This window comes from Lathyrus oleraceus, chromosome 5 (assembly GCF_024323335.1).
Source record: "Lathyrus oleraceus cultivar Zhongwan6 chromosome 5, CAAS_Psat_ZW6_1.0, whole genome shotgun sequence".
In the NCBI taxonomy this organism is placed as follows: Eukaryota; Viridiplantae; Streptophyta; class Magnoliopsida; order Fabales; family Fabaceae; genus Lathyrus; species Lathyrus oleraceus.
The window spans coordinates 23,923,158-23,947,436 of NC_066583.1; positions in this window are offsets into that span (position 1 = coordinate 23,923,158).

Below are 24,279 nucleotides of genomic sequence, written 5' to 3' on the forward strand. Positions count from 1 at the left end.
CATCTGGGGACAAGACGCACCATCATACTTAGTGAAAGCGGGGACCTTGAATTTGCGGGGAATGACTACATCAGAGACCAGACCTAAGCCTTCGAAATCCAGACCGGGCGCCTTTTGACCCTCCATAGCTAGCATGCGTTCTTCCAGCAACTTATACTTATCATCTTTTGGAGAATACTGTTCATTTTCATAATCTTCATCGTCGTCCTCAGGGTTGAAGGGATCAACATTCTCCTCTTCCGAATCATTTTCTGTCTCCTCTTCGTGATCCTTCGGAATTCTAATCTTGACTCCTGCGGCCTGTCCTTTAAGCCTTCTTCCCGGGTTAATGTAACTCACAGCTTTCTTGTCTTTCTTCTTCTCGAGCAAGAGAGCCTTCAGCTCATCCTGCCCCTTGGATAAGTTCAAGATCATCTTTTGGAATTGAGCATTCTGAGCCTGGAGATCTTTGACAGTTTGTTCGAGAGCCATCTTTCTGTTTAGCAGGAAGACCGTGAGAACATTGATCCTTTAGAATACCTGTTATGCGATGTTATGTTATGCTATGCAATGTATGAAATGTTTTCAAGGACTTTCGGAATTTAACTTTGCGTAAACCACCAAAAGAGGGAAACTTTTATTAATAATTTCTTTAATCAATGTTCATTACAAAAAATGATAAAAATACAATGAAAGCTCAAGTCTCCCAGGGACGGCTTCTTTTTGGGCGGAGATATGCATTGAGTCTTCGTTCCTCATTAAGCTGGCTGGTGAGCTCTAATACCTTCTTCCTTTCTGCACCGAACTGAGTTTCAAAAGTATCCCTTTCCTCTCTCAACTGGATCCAGGATTTCTTCAATTCTTCAACATTGGTAGGCATATCTGGATAAGGAATGATCTGAGGGGCATCTCCTTCAATTTTTGGTTCGACAATCAGAGGCCCGATTGCAAGATATGGCATGGTAAGCTCACGAGCTCTGGCGTGTACCCATCTGAGATAAGGTTCCATAGGAATAGAGTTTTTCTGTCCTAAAGTACTTCTTTTCACCATGCCCCAAGCTCGTACAAACTTTTGACGGAGACCTTGAGAGTCGTTGTCGTAGTCAAACACAGTGCCTTGAATAATTATTTCATGTGGACCATCTCTTCGAGCATAACCAAACTGACGTAGGGCTAAAGCTGGGTTATAAGTAATACCTCCTCTTATCCCCAGGAGTGGTACGTTAGAGAATTCTCCACAACGGTCAATGATGATAACATTTTCTTTGGGTTGGGGACACCAATGGATGTCTGAATGGGAGAGCGACATTATCCTTTGAGGCCATTTCAAATTTTGCTCATTCTTCAAGACTGATTGAGGAAGGTGCGAAATAAACCACCTAGATAATCAAGGTATGCAGCACATGAGAGTCCCTTGCCTTTTCATAGTACGAGTGTGAAGGGAATGCAAAATGTCTCCAAGCAAGGTGGGCACAGGGTTATGAGTGAGAAATATCCTAACGGCATTCATGTCTATGAATTGATCCGGGTTAGGAAATAGCACCAAACCATAGATTAGTAATGCTAGAACATCTTCGAAAGCATGGACACTCATAGCTTTTAGGAATTCTCGGGCCTTATTCATCAGAAATTTGGCAAGTAAACCCTTAACTCCACTTCTTATTACCCAATTAGTTTCAATGTCGGACTTTGTCATGTGTAAAGCTGCGGCAACTTCTTTAGACTTCGGAATCTTTTCTAAACCACTGAAAGGTGTTTGATCAAGGATAGGTATCCCAAGCAGCCTGGAAAACTCTTCTAATGTGGGTACCAACTGATAATCTGGGAAGGTGAAGCAATGATGTTTAGGATCGAAGAACTGGAATAGAACTCTCATCATATCTTCTTTGAAACCGGTGGTAACTAAATTGAGGAGAGAACCATGTTTCTTGATGAACTGAGCATGATTGGGAAGCTCTGACACTAAATTCTTGAGTTGAGGAGAGATCGCTACAAGATTGATCCGGATGGTCTTCCTGGAAGCCATAGCCTTGCAAAACAGAGCAAAGTTAAATCCCTAAGTCCTTGAAATGGTTAGTACAATGTCATGATGTCATGATGTTATGATGTTATGATGTTATGTAAGTAACAAACACAAACAAGTCACACTGCAATCATTCCTAGGTTTTAAGGCTTGCATGAGTTCCATAGGTAAGTACCCTCCCCACTGAAGTTTGGTTGGTTCCACCTGTCCTAGAATAGTATCCGGGTTCTAGAAGGATCTCAAATCATCGACCTTTCCTTAAGTCCACTTCAGTGCAACACCAAGCGGTTGACCAAAATTTCCCTAAAGTCCAATCTCAAAGAGTGTAGTATCGAGTATCAACCAACCCCAGTCGGAACCGAAGTCAGTTATCTCACTACTATCTAATGGCTAGGATGAGTCAATTAGGGTTCTAAAGGTCCGGTTAATGCTTTGATGACACCACCCAGACGCCAAATTTTTCCTCAAGTAAACATGAGGAACATCAGGACATCCAAAGTGTCACATTAACCGTAGCCATCATTTTAACCATTCCAGTATACGCCAGACAGTCGCGATGATCTCTTGCTACTTACCTAAGGTACACTAGATCCGGGTGTAGGATCTTTCACTCAAGCATAGAATACCCAAACAATCCCTTAAAAGTAAATCAGACAAAGGAACAATTCGAAAACATAAATGACCTTATTTTTTTTATTTTTTTTTAGGTAACCTCTCTTTTTAAACTCCCCAGCAGAGTCGCCAGTTCTGTTATACGGTGAACTGACTTTTGTGTTTTGTTTTGAAAAAACAATGTCGCGGATAGCAAGAGTTGCCACTGACTTTTCTTTTATCCAATAAGGAAAGGCGGAAAAGAACAGGAAAGACCTTGATTAGATTTTGAGTTCAGGAGGTACATTATACAAAGGGAAGGTGTTAGCACCCTTTGTATCCATGGTTATCCATGGGCTCTTAATTGCTTAACTCACTTATGTTTTCCTTGTTGGAGAAAGTGTTTGAGAAATGTGGTGTGTTTAGAAAATATTTTGAAAGGAGAGTTTAACTTTGTAATGATTCTTGTACGAATGTATACAAAGTGTTTATCTCGTTTGATTTTGAAAGATGTTTAGAAAAATATAACTCGGCGATGATTCTGGTGCGAATGTATACCAAGTGGTGATTTTCTAAAAGATGTTTTGAAAAGTGGGAGGTGTGAAAAGTATTTTAAGCTGCGAGCAAGTATTTAAGAGTTATACCTAACCAAGGTCTTTATAGGTATTTCCGATCCTTAAGAGGGTAAAACTGTCCTTACTATTGAGAAGTAAGTAGTCTTATCCTTTGGATGTAAAGGGACATCGTAGGGTTGTCGATCAGTCATTGAAGGCAACATTTGTAAGGATACCTTAGCATTCGAAGGGACGATCATCATTTAACCGTAGGCTACCACACAGGGTCATCGAGGGACAAAGTCATGTATTCGAAGGCAACATAGGAGGGACTATGATGATTTAACTGAAGGGTCTTAGCTAAGGGTATCCTTACATTCGCGGGACATGGCCGTAATATCGTAAGGCAACAAAGAGAGGGCCCAGATCATATGTTCGAAGGCAATGTAATCAGTCAAGTAATTAAAATAAATCTTCACAAGGGTATCCCGCAAATAAAGTGGAATACCTAACAAACTGTCTCTTCAGAAGTATGTGAACCCTCACAAAAATTCAACAAATGGGTTAGAATACCAAGCTAGGGTGTAACCAAGGGTTGCACCAAACAAACAGCAATAATAGTGTCAGGCAAACAGCGTGTAAATGCAATAGAAAACATGTCAATCAAGTACAGAACAGGTTAGAATGCAAATGAAAAAAAACAAACACTGTCATGTTCACTACTACCTCGCCTAGCGAAGGCTTGGCGAACCCTCGCTACGTGCTCGCTCAGTGAAGTGCTGGCGAACGGCTGCGGGTTTTGGGTTCTTCTTTGATAACAGTGCGATTTTAGGAACCCCAAACCCTATGGCATCCATTACAGAAATTACATGGTTAAACATTCAAGATATTGTGTTATACATTCATGCATACTTAAACCCATATGCAAAACATAATGAGAAATTTAGAAATAATGCCTCATGTATTTGCAGATATCAAATTAGAAGCATAAAATTAGTGGGGGGTGTGGCAAACCTGTTTGCAATTGAGTTGGGCGGAGGTAACCTTTGTGCAGATGAGTTTCCTTTGGGGTATCCGGGGGTTACTCTGAATTCTCATCGTTAGCCTCCAGGGTTTTTCCGGTTGCCTCTGTTAGGGTTTGCTTGTTCCTTCCTTGTCTCCGTCTGTCTCTCTCTCTGTGTGAAGTTCTGGTATTTATAATAATTGTGTCTTGGTGGGCTCAGAATTAAGCCCAAAATTTTCTGGTATTTCGTGAGCTCGCTAGGCGAGTGAGGTAGCGAGGGATTCGCCTAGCGAAGGGTTTGCTCGCCTAGCGAGCATGCCAGTTTAGGTCATCTTCTGGATTTGGTAACCTGTGCGCTGGACCCCTGTTCCTTTAACATTAATGTCTTGAAAAATGGATTAGAATGTCTTGGAAAATGTCCTGAAAACTTAATGGGCAAATTTTTGGGTATGACAATCCCTAAATTGACGGGAATTGCACTAAAGTCTATGAACTGAGACAAATAATCGGAGCAATTGGGTCATTCGTCCCGTACTCAGAGATATTATATACAAGTGTAGGAAAGATTTCATCTCATCATTCTCTATTACTTAAGGCTCGTGGCATGCAATCCTTGTCAATGTCTAACAAGTTGTTGAAGCAGGTTCTCAAAGATAACTGTGGGGATGAGTCAAATGACTGAGATCTTGACTTGCTAAGAGAAACTGTGATCCATTGAAAGTTTTGTACTTGTTGGGAGGATGGAGCTCCAAAGTGACAAAGGTAAGTCCCATCAAGTGACCAGGGGGCTTATGGTCACTTGACAAAGACTAAGGGGAAGTGTAACAGATGGAAGGATCTAGTTGATAAAAAATGGAATTTGATCAAGCCAAATCAATGGAATGAGATTGATGAGCAAACATAATACATGATCATACAACAATTAACTTAGGGTCGCATTGTTATGTACCCCAAGAGAAAACCACGTGGGTGCAAGAGTACTGAGCCTGGTCTCATTGTAAGGTAGCCCAAGAGAAAACCATGTGGGTGCAAGTGTGCTATCCTAAGCAGATGAATAAGATGAGAAGAGGAATAAGGCAATGAACAATAAACAGGAAAAAAAGGTCACAAGTTCAAGAGTTGAACAAGGTACAAAGTCAAAGTCTCCACAAGATCCAAAGGTCCAAGGTCACTCCAAGTCAAGCAAAGGGTCTAAGTCCTAAGTCTAAGGCCCAAAGTCCCAAGAGGTCAAGAGTTCATCATCACTCCAAGTCAAGCAAAGGTGTTAAATATCCACTATATCCATTTTATCATGTTTTGATTCATTGAGATTAATAAGCAAATCAATCAAACAAGATAAGAAGAAACAGATGAATAAGACAAGATGAATAAAGTATGAAGTGAGATGATGAGTAATGAGACATAAAAGTAAACTGCATTAAGTAAATGGCATAAAAGTAAATGACATAAATTAAATGACTTGAATTAAATGGCAAGAATTAAATGGAAATAAATTAAATTGCATAAAGTAATGTTAGAAGTTAGTAGTCAATTAATTGTGTCGGGACAATTTAGCATTATGTTAAGCAATCGTAAGTAGGCTTATGTAGAAGCCATACTTATCTGAGACCATCCAATAACAATTTATGTGTTAGGCATGTTAGAGAATTAACACAAAGTTAATCTCCTACAATATGTAACACAATGGTTTAAAACAGAGAAGCATCAGAGACGAAGATAGAAAGGGTGAAGAGGAGAGCTAAGGCAATCACATAAGAATCAATCTATCCACAAATCAAAAGACTCAAAGTATGGTGCATCAAGGGATAACCTATCATTGAAGCAAAGTGGTGAAGATGATTCATGATCATCTATCAACATGTTTGAATCAAATAAGGTTGAATCAACCTCAAGTCCATCTATCAATGATTTGAAATATGGAAGACCTCATATACCAAACCAAAATATGAACAAAAGTGAAATTAAAATGAATCAAAATAATAATAAAGTTTAATATAAAAAAATATGATCAAAAATTATTAAAAGAAAAAAATAGAAAATATTGAAAATAATATTGAAATAATAAATATAAAAAAAGTAAAAAAAAAAGAAAGAAAATAATAAATAAAATAAAAAAGAAAAACAAGGGGTGCAGAGCCCAAAACTGGGTCTACCAAGGGGAAAGGGGGCGCAAGCCCAAATGCAAGGGGCCCAAGTTCAAATCGCTGCAGTCTAGGGAAGTGTGAAGCAATGGGGAGGTGTAAGAAGCGGAAACATGGGCCTGAGGCCTAAAAGATCTTGTTACAAGCAGAAATAGAAAAGGTTTGAGGTTCAAAAATGCGCGCCTTCAACTCTTATGTCTTCACTGTCTCCGTTGCGCCGTGTCGCCTCTGCAGCGGCGAAGAACCCAGAATCACCAACAACCTACATTAAAACAATCCTCTCTTCTTCCCGACTCTAAATCCAATGATAGTTTGTCCAAAGAATCAACGAGAAGTCCAAATCGAAGCTTCCCAGAGATGAATCCTAGATCTTTGAAGGAAAAATAAATGGCGTTTGTTCATGAAATCAAACAATTGGTTGAGGGTTTTGGTTCTCTGAAGTGTGCTCTTCAACCTGGTAACTTCAGTTTGGTTAATGGATGAAGGAGGAACACCTCCGACACGGTGGCTCCAGTAAGGATGAACTTAAGGTGATGAACTTTGAACCAGTATGCTTAGTTCTCCTTGATCTTTCCTCTTTTGCTCGCTTCTTCTTCTCGTTTTCCTTCTCTTTTGTGAATGGGGGTGAGGTGAGAGGCTTAAGTCCTGACCTTTATTAGAGCTTCAATTTGAAGCTCTAAAGGGTCTCTAATAGGACTTTTTATGATGGAGATGAGTGAGGATTCATTTGGATATAATGACTTTAGGTTTTTCCTCCCCCTTAAATTCTCTAATCTAAGGTCTATTTATAGGAGAGTGAGAGATGAATTTCGAGGTGTTCAAACATGTGAAGAGAGGAATCAATTGTGTGCAGCAGATGGAATGAGTGTGTGAGTGTGAGCCATAAACGTGTGAGGTCATGGAATGCTTGAGTGGAAATCGTGTGCAGTAAGTGTGACTCAATTCTAACTTTGTTTGTAGTGAGAAATGGAATGTGGTCCCCTCTTTAAATTCAATTCATAAGTCCCTAATGAGTTGGAACTCTTGTGTTAAGTTGTGTGTAAAATGGTTTGTCAATATGCTTGTTGGTCAACAAACTATCTCCTCAATGTAAAAGCCTGAATTGAAATGAACCTGCTATCAATAGTTGATACACTTGATGATAATATGATGATGATTAAATTGTGCGATGGAATGTGATCAGAACATCACTTAGAGTTGTAGGTCATGTATGCTTGCTTGTTATCTTGATGCCCTTAAAAATCACATGGCCAAATGCTTGGAATATCGTGAAGTTGGATAGAAACCTAGAGCTACTAGTATGTGCTTAAATTGTTGGTTTGTGTGCCTTGATGCCTTATGACTGCTTTGTGCATTGCTCATAATGTTGGTATGTCATTGATGAACTTGAGGTTATGGACTAAGCTGTTATTGTCTTGTTAATGCAATGAGATTATTAACTATGTTTGGTCTTATGATTGTCATTAATATGCTTACAGCCATTTTGAAAATTTCTACTTAACTAATGCTTGATGGTTGTGAATTTTAAGTTGTCAAGTGCATTTTCGGATTGCGCCACTGTTGCTTTATTGCCATGGCTTCTTGTGGAAGGTATGCTGCATTTCCATTATGTGCTGTAAGTTTATATTGTTACTGCTATGTAGGGCTAGTATTGTACTACATATTGCTCATGTGATGTGGGCTTGCTGCAGCTTTGATGAATTTGAGAGAGTTCTTCTATTGTTACAGTTATGATATGCACTTGTTATGGATGTATGGGCTGCAATTATGGTTGTTAGTTTGAATGCAATATAACTTCCAATGTATGTGTTAAGAATGTGTGGTTTGGCCTAACTCAACCCTACAAAACCGGTTGGTAGAGTGAGGATTGCCCTCACTTATAAACACATGTTCATGCCATATATTGTCTGATATAGGACTCTTAACACCCCCCCTCACACCCAGGACTGGACATCTGGAGCATGGAAATAAATGGTGGGTGGCCCATCGGATCTTAAACGAGGCTCTGATACCATGTTAAGAAGTGTGGTTTGGCATAACTCAACCCTACAAAACCGGTTGGTAGAGTGAGGACTGCCCCCACTTATAAACACATGTCCATGCCATATATTGTCCGATGTGGGAGCTTCTTAACACACCCTCTCACACCCAGGATTGGACATCTGGAGCATGGAAATAAATGATGGGTGGTCCGATAGCGGAAAGTATAATAGGTGGCCCACCGGATCTTAAACGAGGCTCTGATACCATGTTAAGAAATGTGGTTGGGCCTAACTCAACCCTACAAAACCGGTTGGTAGAGTGAGGGTTTCCCTTACTTATAAACTCATGTTCAGGCCATATATTGTCTAATGTGGGACTCTTAACACCCCCCTCACGCCCAGAACTGGACATCTGGAGCGTAGAAATAAATGGTGGGTGGCCCGATAGCGGAAACCATAGTAGGTGGCCCACCGGTTCTTAAACGAGGCTCTGATACCATGTTGAAATACAAGAGACTAAGAGACATTTGAATAAACCGTGTGTTTTGAAAAGCACTACGGAGACTTATTTGAATAAACCGTGTGTTTTGAAAAGCACTACGGAGACTTTATTATATAAAGAGAGATTATAACTAATTACATGATATAGTCGATGTGGGACTATTCGATATACAAATATTCTTAATACTATATTTACAAATATCAACACTCCCCCTCAAGCTTGAGCATATAAGTCAAATGCACCAAGCTTGTTACATATATAATTAGTTCTGGGGCTTCACAAAGATTTTGTAAACACGTCTGCCAATTAATCATTAGAGTTGACAAAGTTTGTGACGATGTCACCTAATTCGATTTTCTCTCTGACAAAGTGACAGTATATCTCAATATGTTTAGTCCTCTCATGGAAGACTAGATTTGAAGCAATGTGCAATGCGGCTTGATTATCACAAATAAGTGTCATTGGTCTTGCTTCTTCAATTTAAAGTTCCTTGAGCAACTGTTTTAACCAAATAAGTTCACATGTTGCCATTGCCATGGCCCTGTACTCTGCCTCGGCGCTTGATCTTGCAACTACGTTTTGTTTCTTACTTTTCTAAGATATAAGGTTTCCTCCAACAAGTACACAATACCTAGAGGTGGATCGTCTATCAATGGGTGATCCTGCCCAATCAGCATCAGAGTATCCAACTATCTGAGTATGTCCTTTATTTTCATACACTAGACCTTTTCCTGGAGCATATTTGATGTATCTCCGAATCCGGATAACAACTTCCATGTGTTCGTGACAAGGGGAGTTTAAGAACTGACTTACCACACTAACTTCAAAAGAAATGTCTGGACGAGTGACTGTGAGATAATTCAACTTTCCAACCAATCTTCTATACCTTCCTGAGTCAGATAGAGGCTCCCCCTGATTGGGTAGTAGTTTGACACATGGATCCCTAGGAGTATCAGCTGGTTTAGCATTCAATAAACTCGTTTCTTACAAAATATCCATAGCATATTTCCGCTGAGAACTCACCAAACCATCTTTAGATTGGGCTACCTCAATACCCAAGAAATAACGAAGTTTACCAAGATCTTTTGTCTGAAATTGATTCGAGAGATGTTGCTTTAACTGGAGTATACCCTGCTGATCACTACCAGTTATGACAATATCATCTACATACACAATAAGATAAATACACCCTTGGGCTGAGTGACGATAAAAAACAGAATGGTCAGCTTCACTACGGACCATACCAAATTGTTGTACTACAGTGCTGAATCTGCCGAACTAAGCTCTCGGAGATTGCTTAAGACCATAAAGAGACATGTGTAACCTATACACCATATTCGATGACTCCCCCTGAGCAACAAATCCAAGTGGTTGCTCCATATATACTTCCTCTTCAAGATCACCATGTAAAAAAGCATTTTTGATGTCAAGTTGATGAAGAGGTCAATGTCGAATGGCTGCAATGGCTAGAAGAAGTCTAACAGTTCATCTTCGCTACAGGCGAAAAGGTATCACTATAATCCAATACAAAAATCTGAGTGTATCCTTTGGCTACCAAGCGAGCTTTAAATCAATCAATCTTACCATCTGGACCAACCTTCACAGTATAAAGCCAATGATAACCTACTAAAGATTTCCCATGGGGTAGAGAAACCAGTTCCCAGGACCACTGCTTTGAAGAGCACACATTTCATAAATCATTGTTTGCCTCCACTCAGGGTAAGATATTGCTTCACCTGGAGTTTTAGGAATAGAAATAGAAGACAAAGAAGATAGACAAGTATACTGCAAAGGGGAAAGACGATGATAACATAAATTAATATAATGTGGAGAAGGATTTCGTGTTTGACGTATACCTTTTCAAAGGGCAATCGGAAGATCAGACTCAGGTTGCAGGATCAGATCCGGTGATGGCGGAGGCGTCGGAGGAGAGTCTTCAATAACCTCAGGGACAGGTATGACTTTAGGGACAGGGACGACAGGCGTTGGGTGATGACGCTGATAGGTTTGAAGTGGTCGAGAAGTGGGTCGGTCAGGAGCCCGTGACTGAACGGGGATAATGGTAGGCGGGGCATTAATAACTGTCGGAAAAGGTGTGGAGTACTTTCTTGAATGGGTTCTAGAGTTACGTGACTGGACTCAAAATATGGAACCGACTCGAAGAAGGTAACATCGGTCGATACTAGGTATCATTGTAGAGTATGTGAATAACAACGATAACCTTTTGGGGATCGTGTTGGTGTAAGCCCTAGAGGCCAATACTTTTGGTACTTTTATCGAATTATTTAAAGGCATTTTCTTTATTATGGTTGATTAATAAAGTCCCTGGAATAGATAGTCCGTTTAATGTATTAAGTGTGACTTAATCATGAGAACATATTAAACATAAGGACATTATTCTTAAAGTATCTGTAGTCGAGCTTTAGTGTGAAGTGGGATAACATTAAAGCATTAAGACTATTATGTTTGTAGACTGATGATCACATCTCATGGATCATGGATAAAGAGTTATCAAGTCTTAAACATAGGTATGAATATTAGGAGTAATATTTATACCGGATTGACCCGCTATGAGAATACTATATAGAAAGTTATGCAAAGTGTCATAAGTTATTCTCATGGTGATAATAGTGTATACCACTCTTTGACCTGAAACCACTATGGATCCTAGATGTAGAGTCGAGTGCTTTGTTACTGATCCAACATTGTCCGTAACTGGATAACCATAAAGACAGTTGATGGGTACTCCACGAAGCATGCTGAGGGACATGAGTGTCCTAGATGGAATTTGCCAATCCTGCGTAACAGGATAAATGTCTATGGGCCCAATATTGAACTGGACAAGGGTGACACGGTCTATACCTTGTGTTCAATATAGACATAAGGGCAAAGGGGTAATTATACACATAATTATTATCACAGGAGGTTTTGTCAGATCACATGACATTTTCGTGACTTGGGTAGTAGTGATGTGTTGCTAGATACCGCTCACTGTTTATTATGTTAAATGCGTGATTTAACATAATTGTCAACGCCGCGAAAACCTATAGGGTCACACACAAAGGACGGATTGATGAGAGATAGAATAATTAAGGAACATCGTAAGGTACGGTGTATTTAAGTAGAATACGAAATATGGTAAGGTACCAAATACTTAAGTGATTTTGGCATTTTATGAGATATGGGCCAAAATGCACTTAAGTGAGCTTTTTGGCTTGAAGTCCACACAAGTGGTTCTATAAATAGAACCCCTTGGGTAGAAGCATTGTAACTCACTGAGACAGAAAACACAACTGAAGAGTTGGAATTTCATATCTCTCTCTCACTCAAAGCTTTCATTCATAACAGCTAGCACTGCGATTGAAGGAATCCGTTCGTGTGGACTGAGTAGAGACGTTGTCATCGTTCAACGTTCGTGATCGCCCCGTGGATCTGTATCAAAGGTTTTGATCATTATCATAGATCTGCACCCAAGGTTTGAATCGCCACAAGAGGTAACGAGTCTATCACTGATCATGCCCATTCGTAAGGATCACTAAATGGAGAAATTTTTAAATTCCGCTGCGCCTTGGATGGCAATTCTCCAACAGATCGATGATAACCAAGAAAGATACACTTTTGTGATCGAGTTGAGAGTTTAGCAAGACTATGAGAGAGATTGTGTACAAAACATGTGGACCCAAAGACTCAGGGAGGAATTGGGTGAAGTGAGGAATTGGGAAAAAGGATTGAATGTGGGATTTTATTGTTAAGGACAGATGAGGGTATGCGATTTATAAGGTAACGTGTCGTTAGCACAACATCCCCCCAAAACCGAAGTGGAATATTACCATGGAGAAGTAGGGTTCGAGTGGTTTCTGCAAGATGTCGATTTTTGCGTTCGGCTACCCCGTTTTGTTGAGGTGTGTAAGGGCAAGATGTTTGGTGGAGAATACCATTGCATGACATAAAATTCTGAAATTGTTGGGATAAATATTCTCGGGCATTGTCACTTCTTAAGGTACGGATAGACACACTGAATTGAGTTCTTATTTCTTGATAGAATTATTCAAAAATAGAAAGTAATTCAGATCTATTATTCATTAAAAATAACCACGTGCAACGTGAAAAATCATCAATAAAGGTGACAAAATACCTAGACTCAAGAGTACAGATAGTACACAAGGGACCCCAAACATCGGTGTGAACTAAAGCAAAAGGGGATGAAGCTCGTTTATTGACTCGATTGGGAAACTAACCACGAGTGTGTTTCCCTAACTGACACGACTCACAATGTAAATTAGATACCTTCGATAAATTTGGCACCAACTTATGTAGTTTGGAAAGACTGGGATGACCTAACTGAGCATGGATAGTGAGTGGAGAATCTTTGGCTGAGCATGTCTGAGATGACACTGAGAGGTAATAAAGGCCTTGAGACTCACATCCGACACCAATCGTTCGTCCTGAAATCCGATCCTGCAGGGTAACATTATTGTTAGTGAGTGTGACACTACAATCAAGAGAACGAGTTAAACGACAGACTGAAAGTAAATTAAATAAACAATTAGGTACGTAAAGGACAGAAGTAATCGAGAGAGAAGGTAGAATTTGAACAGTACCAATCCCTTCAGATCGGGTTTGAGAACCATTGGCAGAAGTTATAGTAGGTAAGAAACTGGATGTAGAGAGGGAAGAGAAAAGACTTTTATTACTGGTAACATGATCAGAAGCACCAGAATCAAGGATCCAAGATCCAAGAGAAGATGATTGAGAGAGACAAGCTGATGAATTACCAGTGTGTGCTACCGAAGCAGTAGAATCTAAGTTCTGATAATTCTGATACCACTTGAGGAAATCATCGTAGTTTAGCGTAAAATTATGAGGAATACCATGAGTATCGGATCTGAAACAATTTCCCTATGGCGAGTGGAACAGTGGGAAAATTGTCGGGATCGGTTGTCGGATGTGTTGTCACGTGCGAAGGTTTCTGCCGATGAAAAGTGGAGAACGGATGGATCAGAAGAGGCGCTTCTGCTGGTAGGTTACCGGAGAATTTTGAAAAGTGAGAGGCAAACTGGAGTGATGACACGGTTTGCAAAAAAAAATCTCACTTGAAGACAGTGGGTCAATCGGGTAAAGCACGGCGAAGAAAGAATTGCCTCTTAGTAGGCTATAGATACCATGTTAAGAATGTGTGGTTTGGCCTAACTCAACCCTACAAAATCGGTTGGTAGAGTGAGGACTGCCCCCACTTATAAACACATGTTCATGCCATATATTGTCCAATGTGGGACTCTTAACAGTATGAATGCATTATGACTGTTTATGTTGAATATTATTTGCAATTATGGCATGCTATGACTACGAACTTGCAATGTTGATATGTTTTGATGAATTTCACTTCATGGAAAGTAATTGACTCAATGATGCATTGCATGCAGGGTTGTCCCTATGCTTGAAATTGGATCAAGGCTCAAGAATACTTGGCATAAAGGTATTATGAAAGTCCATGGGCAAAGACTTGAAAAGAAATCATGGGTTACTTGCATATGTAGCATGCTTTGGAGGAGAAGTCAAATGAGCACGTGGAAGATTGAAGACACCACATGAAATTAGAATTAGGATTAGGGATTTAGATGAGTCGACTTTAGTCAACTGGTTGACCAAAAAGTCAATAGTTGACCAAAGTAACTATAGATCAAAATCAACTTTTCTTGTAATCTTTTGTATGAAATCTTTGTAAATGATATATGTATGAATGAAATGGACTTTTGTGATGCAAATGATTCTTTAGATTCCATGAAACAATGTCTTACTTTTCAAATAAGAAATTTCCCTCCAAAATTTCATATGAATCATATTGAAATCCTATGGACTTTGAATGAATTATGCAACTTGCACTATGAAACATGAACCCATGAATTAGGAATGCGCCAATGAACTCTAAATGGATCTTGAGACTATAGTTTTGCATGAAAACATGAATACAACATGAATGAAACAAAGCCTTGTATCAAATGAATCATCAAACAAGTATGCATGATGCACACCACAATGACCACATAACCCCTTCCCAAGAATTAGGGTTTCATGCTCATTTCAAGGTCACTGGGAAAACCACATGAACTATGATGACAAAACATGCAACAATGCTCTTCAAATAAATTCAAACCAAATGGCCCACAAGATTAGGGTTTCAAAATCAACCCAATGCAAAATGAATACCCAAAGTCAAGAACTAAGGTTTATGCATAATGAATACCAAGATACAATTCCATACCAATTCCTCAAGAACTAAGGCTTCCAAACCTTGATCCAAATTGTTGCAGAACCATAATCCATATGGCTTGATCCTCAGGCAGAAACCCTAGCTTTGGTTGGGTGTAGATAACCACAAACATTTAAATATATGAAGATGCTTGCAAATTCTAACATGAATTGGTGTGTCATATGCAATTGGTATGAATGTATGCAAATGAATCTAAACCCAAAAGTCAGATAAAAAATGAAAAATGGAGGTCAAATTTTGGGGTATGACATTTAGTGCAAGATCTGACAGGTTTTTTCTAATGGCAACAAAATTATCTTTATCAGGATACAAAATAAGACTCTCAGAAACATAGATAGACTTAACTTTCCTTTTGTTAGGAGGTTGATCATTCCCCAGTTCAGATTCTTGACATTGTTGAGATGTGGACTTATCCCTTCCTTTATGGTGTTTTTTCACAAAAAACTTCCCTTTCCAAGTCCTGTTTCCTAATTCAAATATATTTTCTTGAAGTGACTCATTATTTTGTGACATTTCAATTAGATCATCATTTTCATAATTTTCTGGATTCTCATTGTTTTCTATAAGATAAAACATAGGCTCAGATTCACAAGGTTTCTTACTCATAACAGGAGTAGGATCAGATAAAGAATCATGGCCATTTTCTGCAGGTGTAGATGTAATAGTATCAGAATTTTGTGATATCAAAGATAAATTATTTAAAAAACTCATGTCCTCAATTTGAAAAGAGTCTTCCTTTATCTCCCCCTTGAAGATGGGTGTCATCAAAAAAATGTTTATTTTCAAAAACAAAGTAACATCCATAACATTTTCTTGTTTTTTGGATCAAAACATTCATATCCTTTTTGAGTTGGGGAGTATCCAACAAAGACACATTTTATAGCATGTGGCACAAGTTTTCTAACATTTGTATGTTCATGAACAAAGGTTGTGCAACCAAATATTTTTAAAGTCAAATCATTTAAAACACGAGTACTAGAAAAACATTCTTTGAAGACATTAATTGGAGTTTGAAAATTGAGAATTTTAGAGGGTATTCTGTTAATTAAATATGCAACTGTTAAAACAACTTCGCCCTACAAATAATTTGGTACTTTATTCGGAAAAAAGTAGAGCTCTAGCAATCTCCAGTAAATGTCTATTTTTCCTTTCGTCCACTCCATTTTGTTGAGGAGTATTAGGACATAAACTTAGATTACAGTCCCATTTTTTAGAAAAAATCATCTAGGATAGTGTTAAAATATTCTTTGCTACTATCACTTCTAAAGACTTAGATATTTGTTTGAAATTGGTTCTGCACCATTGAAAAAAAGTTCTTTACAGCCTGACAAACATCTAATTTCCCCTTTAACAAGTACACCTAACATACTCTTGTATGGTCATCTATAAATGTGATAAACCATTTTTTGAGAGAGAGTGTACTTGTACGGTTAGGGCCCCAAACATCACTATAAATAATAGAAAACAATTTTGATGGTTTATAAGGATGTATTGAAAATTGGGAACAGTGATGCTTTGCAAACTCGCATGTTTCACATTTAAATGAAGAAAAATTCTTATTGTGAAATAACTTAGGAAACAAGTGTTTTAAGTAACGAAAACTAGGATGACCTAATATTACATGTCATGCCATAATGTTGTCATCTTTATTATTCAAAATAGAAAAAGAATCAAAGTAGGAACTTATTATTTTTGAAGGTAGTTGTGATACAGATCCAATATCAAGGTAGTAGAGTCCTCCACTCTCCTTAGCACTGCCAATCATCTTCCCCGCGTTCAACTTCTGAAAGACACAGTCAAATCGGAAAAAATTAGGTTGATAGTTTATATCTTGGGCTAATTTACTAACGGAAATTAAATTACACATAAGTTTGGAACATTAAGGATATTTTTAAGAGTTAACATTGGAGCCAACACAACTGACCATGTACCTGCAATGGCTGAAAAAGAGCAATCTACGATTTTTAGTTTTTTGATTACCTGCTCATGGACTATATGAAAAGAACAAAGTAGATTCATGTGTCATGTGATCAGAGGCACCTGAATCTACTATCCAAGTATAATTAGGACTCATACTAAGAAATGCATAATTACTTTTGTTGCTATAGAGCAAGAAGGGGTTGGAGACTCGAGGAGTTCTTACAGTCTGTCTAGTTATTCTATAGTGAGTGGAAGTTGAGTCGGATGGGATTACTATCTTTAATCATAATTACTAACCTGAAATGCACGACCATTTTTCTTCTTTCAGTTAGGAGGTTTGCCTTTGAGATTCCAACAAGTTTCATGCGTATGCCATTTGCGCTTGTAGTGATCACACCAAGGAACTTTATTTGACCTTTTTCCCTCGTCAAGGTTCCTAGTAGCCATATTTGAGCCTTCAGATTCAGAGCTTCGTGGTGTCTTACCCATCATAATTCCTTGTCGTGCCTCCTCCCTTCTTATTTCTGCAAAAGTTTCATAAAGTGTTGATAATGTTATTTTTCCTAAAACTCCACCTCTTACCTCATCAAGGTTTTTACTAAGCACAGTGAGAAACATGAATGCACGACCATTTTCTTGCCTATTGAGAAATAGAACACTTTCTTTTGTACACCTCTAATTGTCATCATAACAAAGATCCAACTCTTTTCGCAAAGTCAACAACTTATTGTAATAAGCAGTTACACTTTTGTCACCTTGTTTTGCATTCCATAACTTTGATTTTAAACCAAAACTTTGGGAGGAGTTTTGAATATCAGAGTATGTTTCCTTAACAACTTCCTACACATCCTTTGTAGAAGGTAAAAAAATGTAAGGCTTACCTATTTCAGTTTCCATAAAGCTTTTTAGCCATGCAATAATCAAGGAGTTTTCAGACTTCCATTGTTTGTAACGGGGGTCTCCTGTTGCCGATTCAACTATTGCTCCTGTTAAGAAACCAAGTTTCCCTTTGCTATTCAATACCAAACGAACGGTTTGAGCCCATTCATTATAGTTATTCCCATTAATTTTAGGAGTATTTACCTTGAGGGAGTATGAGGAACCCTCTAGGTCATTGTGTAACACCCCAATAAAAATAAGATAATTATTTGATTTAAATTAATATTATATTTATTAATTTAGTTAAATAATTGGAATTATTGGATTATTATTATTATTATTTTGGAATAATAATTATTGGAAAATATATAAGTGTGAAGTAAGGAAAAAGAATCCCATTTGGTAAAAAGAGTTTTACGTGAAACAGAGAAGCGGCTGAAAAGTGGAAAGTGGAGAAAGGGCAAAGAGGAAGAGCAAGGGCAAAGGTTGGAGAAGAGAAAAGCTTGGAGCTTAGAGATTGCCGGATTAACTCAGGTAAGGGGGGTTTATCGTCGTTTAATGGGTATTATGGGTTAGCATGTAATGGGTAGTGATAAGCCGTTGAATTGACCCTAATTGGGATTATGAATGCTGGAAAATTATGTTGGATAAAACTGTGTTTAGGCTGTAATTGAATCTGTGTTTGGGTTAGTTGTGAATTTCCGAACGTATAGCTTTTTACGGAATTAGAATCGGAGGTCCGGAAGTCCTCCAACGGCGGAAAATGCGGAGAATTCTGCATTCTGCCTTGTGTTAGCGCAGGAACAGCTTCTGTCTTGCGTTAACCGGTTAACCCAGGGTGTTAACCGGTTAACACTGTTATGTATTCTGAATAATTGCTATTTTGTCTGCGTTAAACGGTTAACCCAGGGTGTTAACCGGTTAACACTGTTGTGATTGCTGAGATATTGCTGTTTGTGCTGCGTTAACCGGTTAACCCAGGGCGTTAACCGGTTAACACTGTTAAGTTTTGGGCAGGAAGCGTGTTTGTGCTGCGTTAACCGGTTAACCCAGGGCGTTAACCGGTTAACACTGTTGCAGAGTGGAAAAATTGTTAATTAAAATGTTGTGTGCCTAATTGATGGTTGCCTATATCGGTGTGTGATATAGTAGGGATTATTTCCCGCTGTTTTGAGCAGTATAGGTATTAGTAGAGTGTGCTAATACTGTGTTTAATTATTTGACATGATATGATGTGTTGATACATGTGTTGATACTGTATGATGGTATGCATAACGTTGTGAATGTGTATGTTATGCATGTGTTGTGAATGGACTGTTTTATGGCTTAGAGAGTGAGCATCGGTCCGTTGCGGATTATTGTTGTGATGTTGCATTGCTAGGTGATTAGCGTGCATAATGTGGCCTTTATGGTGGTAGCTAATTCCCATGGTGAGGAATTAGTGATGTTAGTCATTTGGACTGTTTTGATGGTTGCATGCTAGGTGAATTAGCGTGCATAGCATGGCCCTTGGGGTGGTAGCTAATTCCCATGGTGAGGAATTAGTGATGTGAGTCACTAGGTCTCAAATGAGTGGGACTGGTGAGCTTGGTAGCCGTACCTGGATTTGGTCGGTGAAGTTGAACTATATGTTCACGAATAGTCGGTACCGCATGCATGGAGTCTCATTGCATAATATATGTGTAGTGTATAATATGAATGGATGTATTCCAATGTTATACGTGCGTTGTGTTGGCATTGAGCATGAGTATGAATTGTGTTGATTTTGAGTATGATATTTGAGTTGATATGCCGTTACTGAATGTGTGATACGATTAGGGTGATTAATGTGTTAAATTACTTAACATGACATTATATTCTATAATGCTTATTATATCGATTGAGGAACTCACCCTTACAACTATTTTTCAGGTAACGAGCAGTGATTGAGTAGAAGCTAATGCTTGGAGTCTAGTGTAGTCTCCTTAGTGGGTCATGCTCTGATAGATGTAACATCGGGAGGGAACATTTTAATTGTGTTGTTGATGTTTGTTGAACCAGTTTACATGTAGTATGTTACATGTTTTGAATGATCTCTATCCGCTGCGTATTGTGCAATACTTTATGTTTTGAGTTAAATAATGAGCATGACTAAATAGTATGACGAATGGTGCGAAATAAATGTGTGACACCCTTAATTGCATGATTACTCTGATTTATATGTTGTTATTTTAATTAAATATTTGGGGTATTTTAGAAGGGTGTTACATTAGTGGTATCAGAGCATAGTCGGTCGAGTCAAGTCGTAATTACTCTGTTTCCCCTATACGGGATAGGTGTTGTGCAACCCTATCAGTACTTATTGTTTTAGCTTGTTGGGTTTTCAGAATAGAGATGGCGGGAAGAGGTAGAGACGATGCTGCGATTGCTGAGGCTCTGGGTATGCTAGCTGGAGTACTTGGAGGGAACCCGAATGTTGTGGGAATGGGAGCTGCTCGTCAACTGAGCGAGTTCCAGAAGAACAATCCTCCAATGTTCAAGGGAGCATACGATCCAGATGGCGCTCAGAAGTGGTTGAAGGAGATCGAGAGAATCTTCCGAGTGACTGAGTGTGCCGATAACCAGAAGGTCAGGTTCGGTACGCATATGCTGTCAGAAGAGGCTGATGATTGGTGGGTTGCTACCCGCACTGAGTTGGAAACCGCTGGGAATGCTGAGATCACTTGGGCTGTGTTCAGAGAGAGATTCCTGAGAAAGTACTTTCCAGAGGATGTCAGAGGAAAGAAAGAGATAGAGTTCTTAGAATTGAAGCAGGGTAACAGGTCTGTTACTGAGTATGCTGCTAAGTTCACAGAGCTGTCAAAGTATTACACTCCCTATAATGAGGCTGCTGGAGAATTTTCAAAATGTGTGAAGTTTGAGAACGGGTTACGTCCAGAGATCAAGCAGGCTATTGGGTATCAGCGGATTAGAGTGTTTTCTGATTTGGTGGACTGTTGCAGGATTTTTGAACAGGATTCCAAAGCCAGAGCGGAGAGCTATCAGCAGAGGGTTGATAGGAGAGGCAAGAATCAGAATGATCGTGGGAAACCGTATGCAGCTGGCAAAGGTTTCCAGAGACAGAGTGGGATGAAGAGGCCTAGTGGGGGAGACTCTAGTGCTCCTGCTAAGTGTTACAGATGTGGTCAGGCGGGACATCGTTTCCACGAGTGTACCAGTGCCGAGAAGAAGTGTTTCAAGTGTGGTAAAGGTGGTCATTTGGCTGCAGAGTGCCGGTTGAAGACTCTGACTTGCTTCAACTGTGGAGAGGTGGGTCATATCAGTCCACAGTGTCCTAAGCCAAAGAAGGAGAACCAGTCAGGAGGCAAGGTCTTTGCTTTATCGGGTTCTGAGACTTTTGCAGACGACCGTTTGATCCGAGGTACGTGTTATATTAATGGCTTTCCTCTTGTAGCTATTATTGACACCGGTGCTACTCATTCCTTTATATCTTTGGACTGTGCTGTGAAACTTAAGTTAGAGATATCTGAGATGCATGGAAGTATGGTGGTTGATACTCCTGCGAAGGGTTCAGTGACTACTACTTCAGTTTGTTTGAGTTGTCCTTTGAGTATTTTTGGTAGAGACTTTGGGATAGACCTTGTGTGTCTTCCATTAGTGCAGATTGATGTTATCTTGGGTATGAACTGGTTGGTGTTTAACCGAGTTTCTATCAACTGTTTTGATAAGACTGTGATACTTCCTGAGATTGAGGAAGGTAAGGATTTGTTTCTATCAGCAAGGCAAGTGAATGAGGAAGTAGCAGGTGGGGCAGAGTTGTTTATGATGTTAGCGACTTTGGAGGCTAAAGATAAACTGGTGATTGGCGATCTAGCCGTGGTGTGTGATTTTCCTGATGTGTTTCCTGGAGAAGTGAATGAATTGCCGCCAGAGCGTGAAGTTGAATTCTCGATTGATTTGGTACCTGGTACTAGACCGATATCGATGGCTCCGTACCGTATGTCTGCTGTTGAGTTAGCTGAATTGAAGAGTCAGCTGGAAGATCTGTTGGATAAGAAATTTATTCGTCCGAGTGTGTCACCGTGGGGTGCACCAGTGTTATTGGTTAAGAAGAAAGAAGGTACTATGAGGTTGTGTGTGGACTACAGGCAACTGAATAAAGTGACGATCAAGAATCGGTATCCTTTGCCGAGGATTGATGATTTGATGGATCAGTTGGTTGGTGCGAGTGTGTTCAGCAAGATAGATTTGAGATCGGGATATCATCAGATACGTGTGAAAACTGAGGATATTCAGAAGACTGCTTTCAGAACAAGGTATGGACATTATGAGTATTCTGTAATGCCTTTTGGTGTGACTAATGCGCCTGGAGTATTCATGGAGTATATGAATAGGATTTTCCATCCGTACCTAGACAAGTTTGTTGTGGTGTTTATTGATGACATTTTGGTGTATTCGAAATCTGAAGAAGAGCATGCTGAGCATTTGAGAGTGGTTTTAGAAGTTCTGCGAGAAAAGAAGTTATTTGCTAAACTATCCAAGTGTGAATTTTGGTTAGAGGAGGTTAGTTTTCTTGGTCATGTGATTTCAAGAGGTGGTGTTGCTGTTGATCCTTCTAAGATAGAAGCGGTGTCTAAGTGGGAAGCTCCGAAGTCTGTTGCTGAGATTCGAAGTTTCCTTGGATTGGCTGGTTACTATAGGAAATTCATTGAGGGATTTTCTAAGTTGGCGTTACCGTTGACGATGTTGACTAGAAAGGGGCAAGCATTTGTTTGGGACTCAAAATGTGAAGAAGGTTTCCAAGAGTTAAAGAGAAGGCTGACTACTGCTCCTATTCTGATATTACCGAGTCCGTCGGAACCATTTGAGGTTTACTGTGATGCTTCATTGTTGGGTTTGGGTGGTGTGTTGATGCAGAATAAGCAGGTTATAGCTTATGCTTCGAAACAACTGAGGATTCATGAAAGGAACTACCCGACACACGATTTAGAGTTGGCAGCTGTGGTATTTGTTCTGAAGTTATGGAGGCATTACTTGTACGGGTCAAGATTTGAGGTTTTCAGTGACCATAAGAGTTTAAAGTATTTGTTTGATCAGAAAGAGCTGAATATGAGACAGAGGAGATGGTTAGAGTTTCTGAAGGATTATGACTTTGGTTTGAATTACCATCCGGGTAAAGCAAACGTAGTGGTCGATGCATTGAGTCGGAAATCATTGCATATGTCTATGTTAATGGTTAAAGAATTGGATTTAATTGAGCAGTTTAGGGACTTGAGTTTGGTGTGTGAGAGTACTCACAATAGTGTTAAATTGGGAATGTTGAAGTTAACGAGTGGTATTCTGGATGAGATTAGAGAGGGTCAGAAATCCGATGTGCTTTTGGTTGATAAGTTGACTCTAGTGAATCAAGGTCAAGGTGGTGAATTCAGAGTTGATGAGAGTGGTGTTTTGAAATTTGGTAATCGGGTGTGTATTCCGGATGTTACCGAACTTAAGAAGAGTATTCTTGAGGAAGGACATCGTAGTGGCCTGAGTATTCATCCTGGAGCCACGAAGATGTATCATGATTTGAAAAAGTTATTTTGATGGCCGGGAATGAAAAGAGAAATTGCGAGTTTTGTTTATTCCTGTTTGACTTGTCAGAAGTCAAAGATTGAGCATCAGAAGTCGTCTGGGCTAATGCAACCGTTGACTATTCCAGAGTGGAAGTGGGATAGTATCAGTATGGATTTTGTGTCTGGTTTGCCGAGGACAAATAAGAATTTTGAAGCTATTTGGGTGATTGTTGACAGATTGACAAAATCGGCTCATTTCATTCCGATCAGAATGGATTATCCGTTAGAGAGATTAGCTGAGTTGTATATTGAGAAAATTGTAAGTTTGCATGGTATTCCGTCGAGTATTGTTTCGGACAGAGATCCTAGATTTACATCGAAGTTTTGGGAAGGTTTGCAGAGGGCTTTGGGAACTAAGCTGAGATTGAGTTCTGCATATCATCCGCAGACTGATGGTCAGACTGAGAGGACGATTCAGTCACTAGAGGATCTTTTGAGGGCTTGTATTTTGGAAAAGGGAGGTGCTTGGGATTGTTATTTGCCTTTGATTGAGTTTACCTACAACAATAGTTTTCATTCGAGCATTGGTATGGCACCGTTTGAAGCTTTGTATGGTAGGAGATGTCGGACACCTTTATGTTGGTATGAGTCCGGTGAGAGTGTTGTGGTTGTGTCATACCCCGATTTTTCTCCTGAATTTTTTATGTTTGTTTGGCATGCTTGGCCTAACCTTGCTTTGGTTTTATATGAGGATCGGTTTTGATTCAAAGTCATGGTGTTGTGATTGTGGATACCTCTATGGTTTGGGTCATCTAAACAATCAAGCTTCTTGTGTTTCGAGCCACTCGCTAGCCATGTTATTGGTTCATGGATACTATGTCAAAACCCTAACCTTATGGT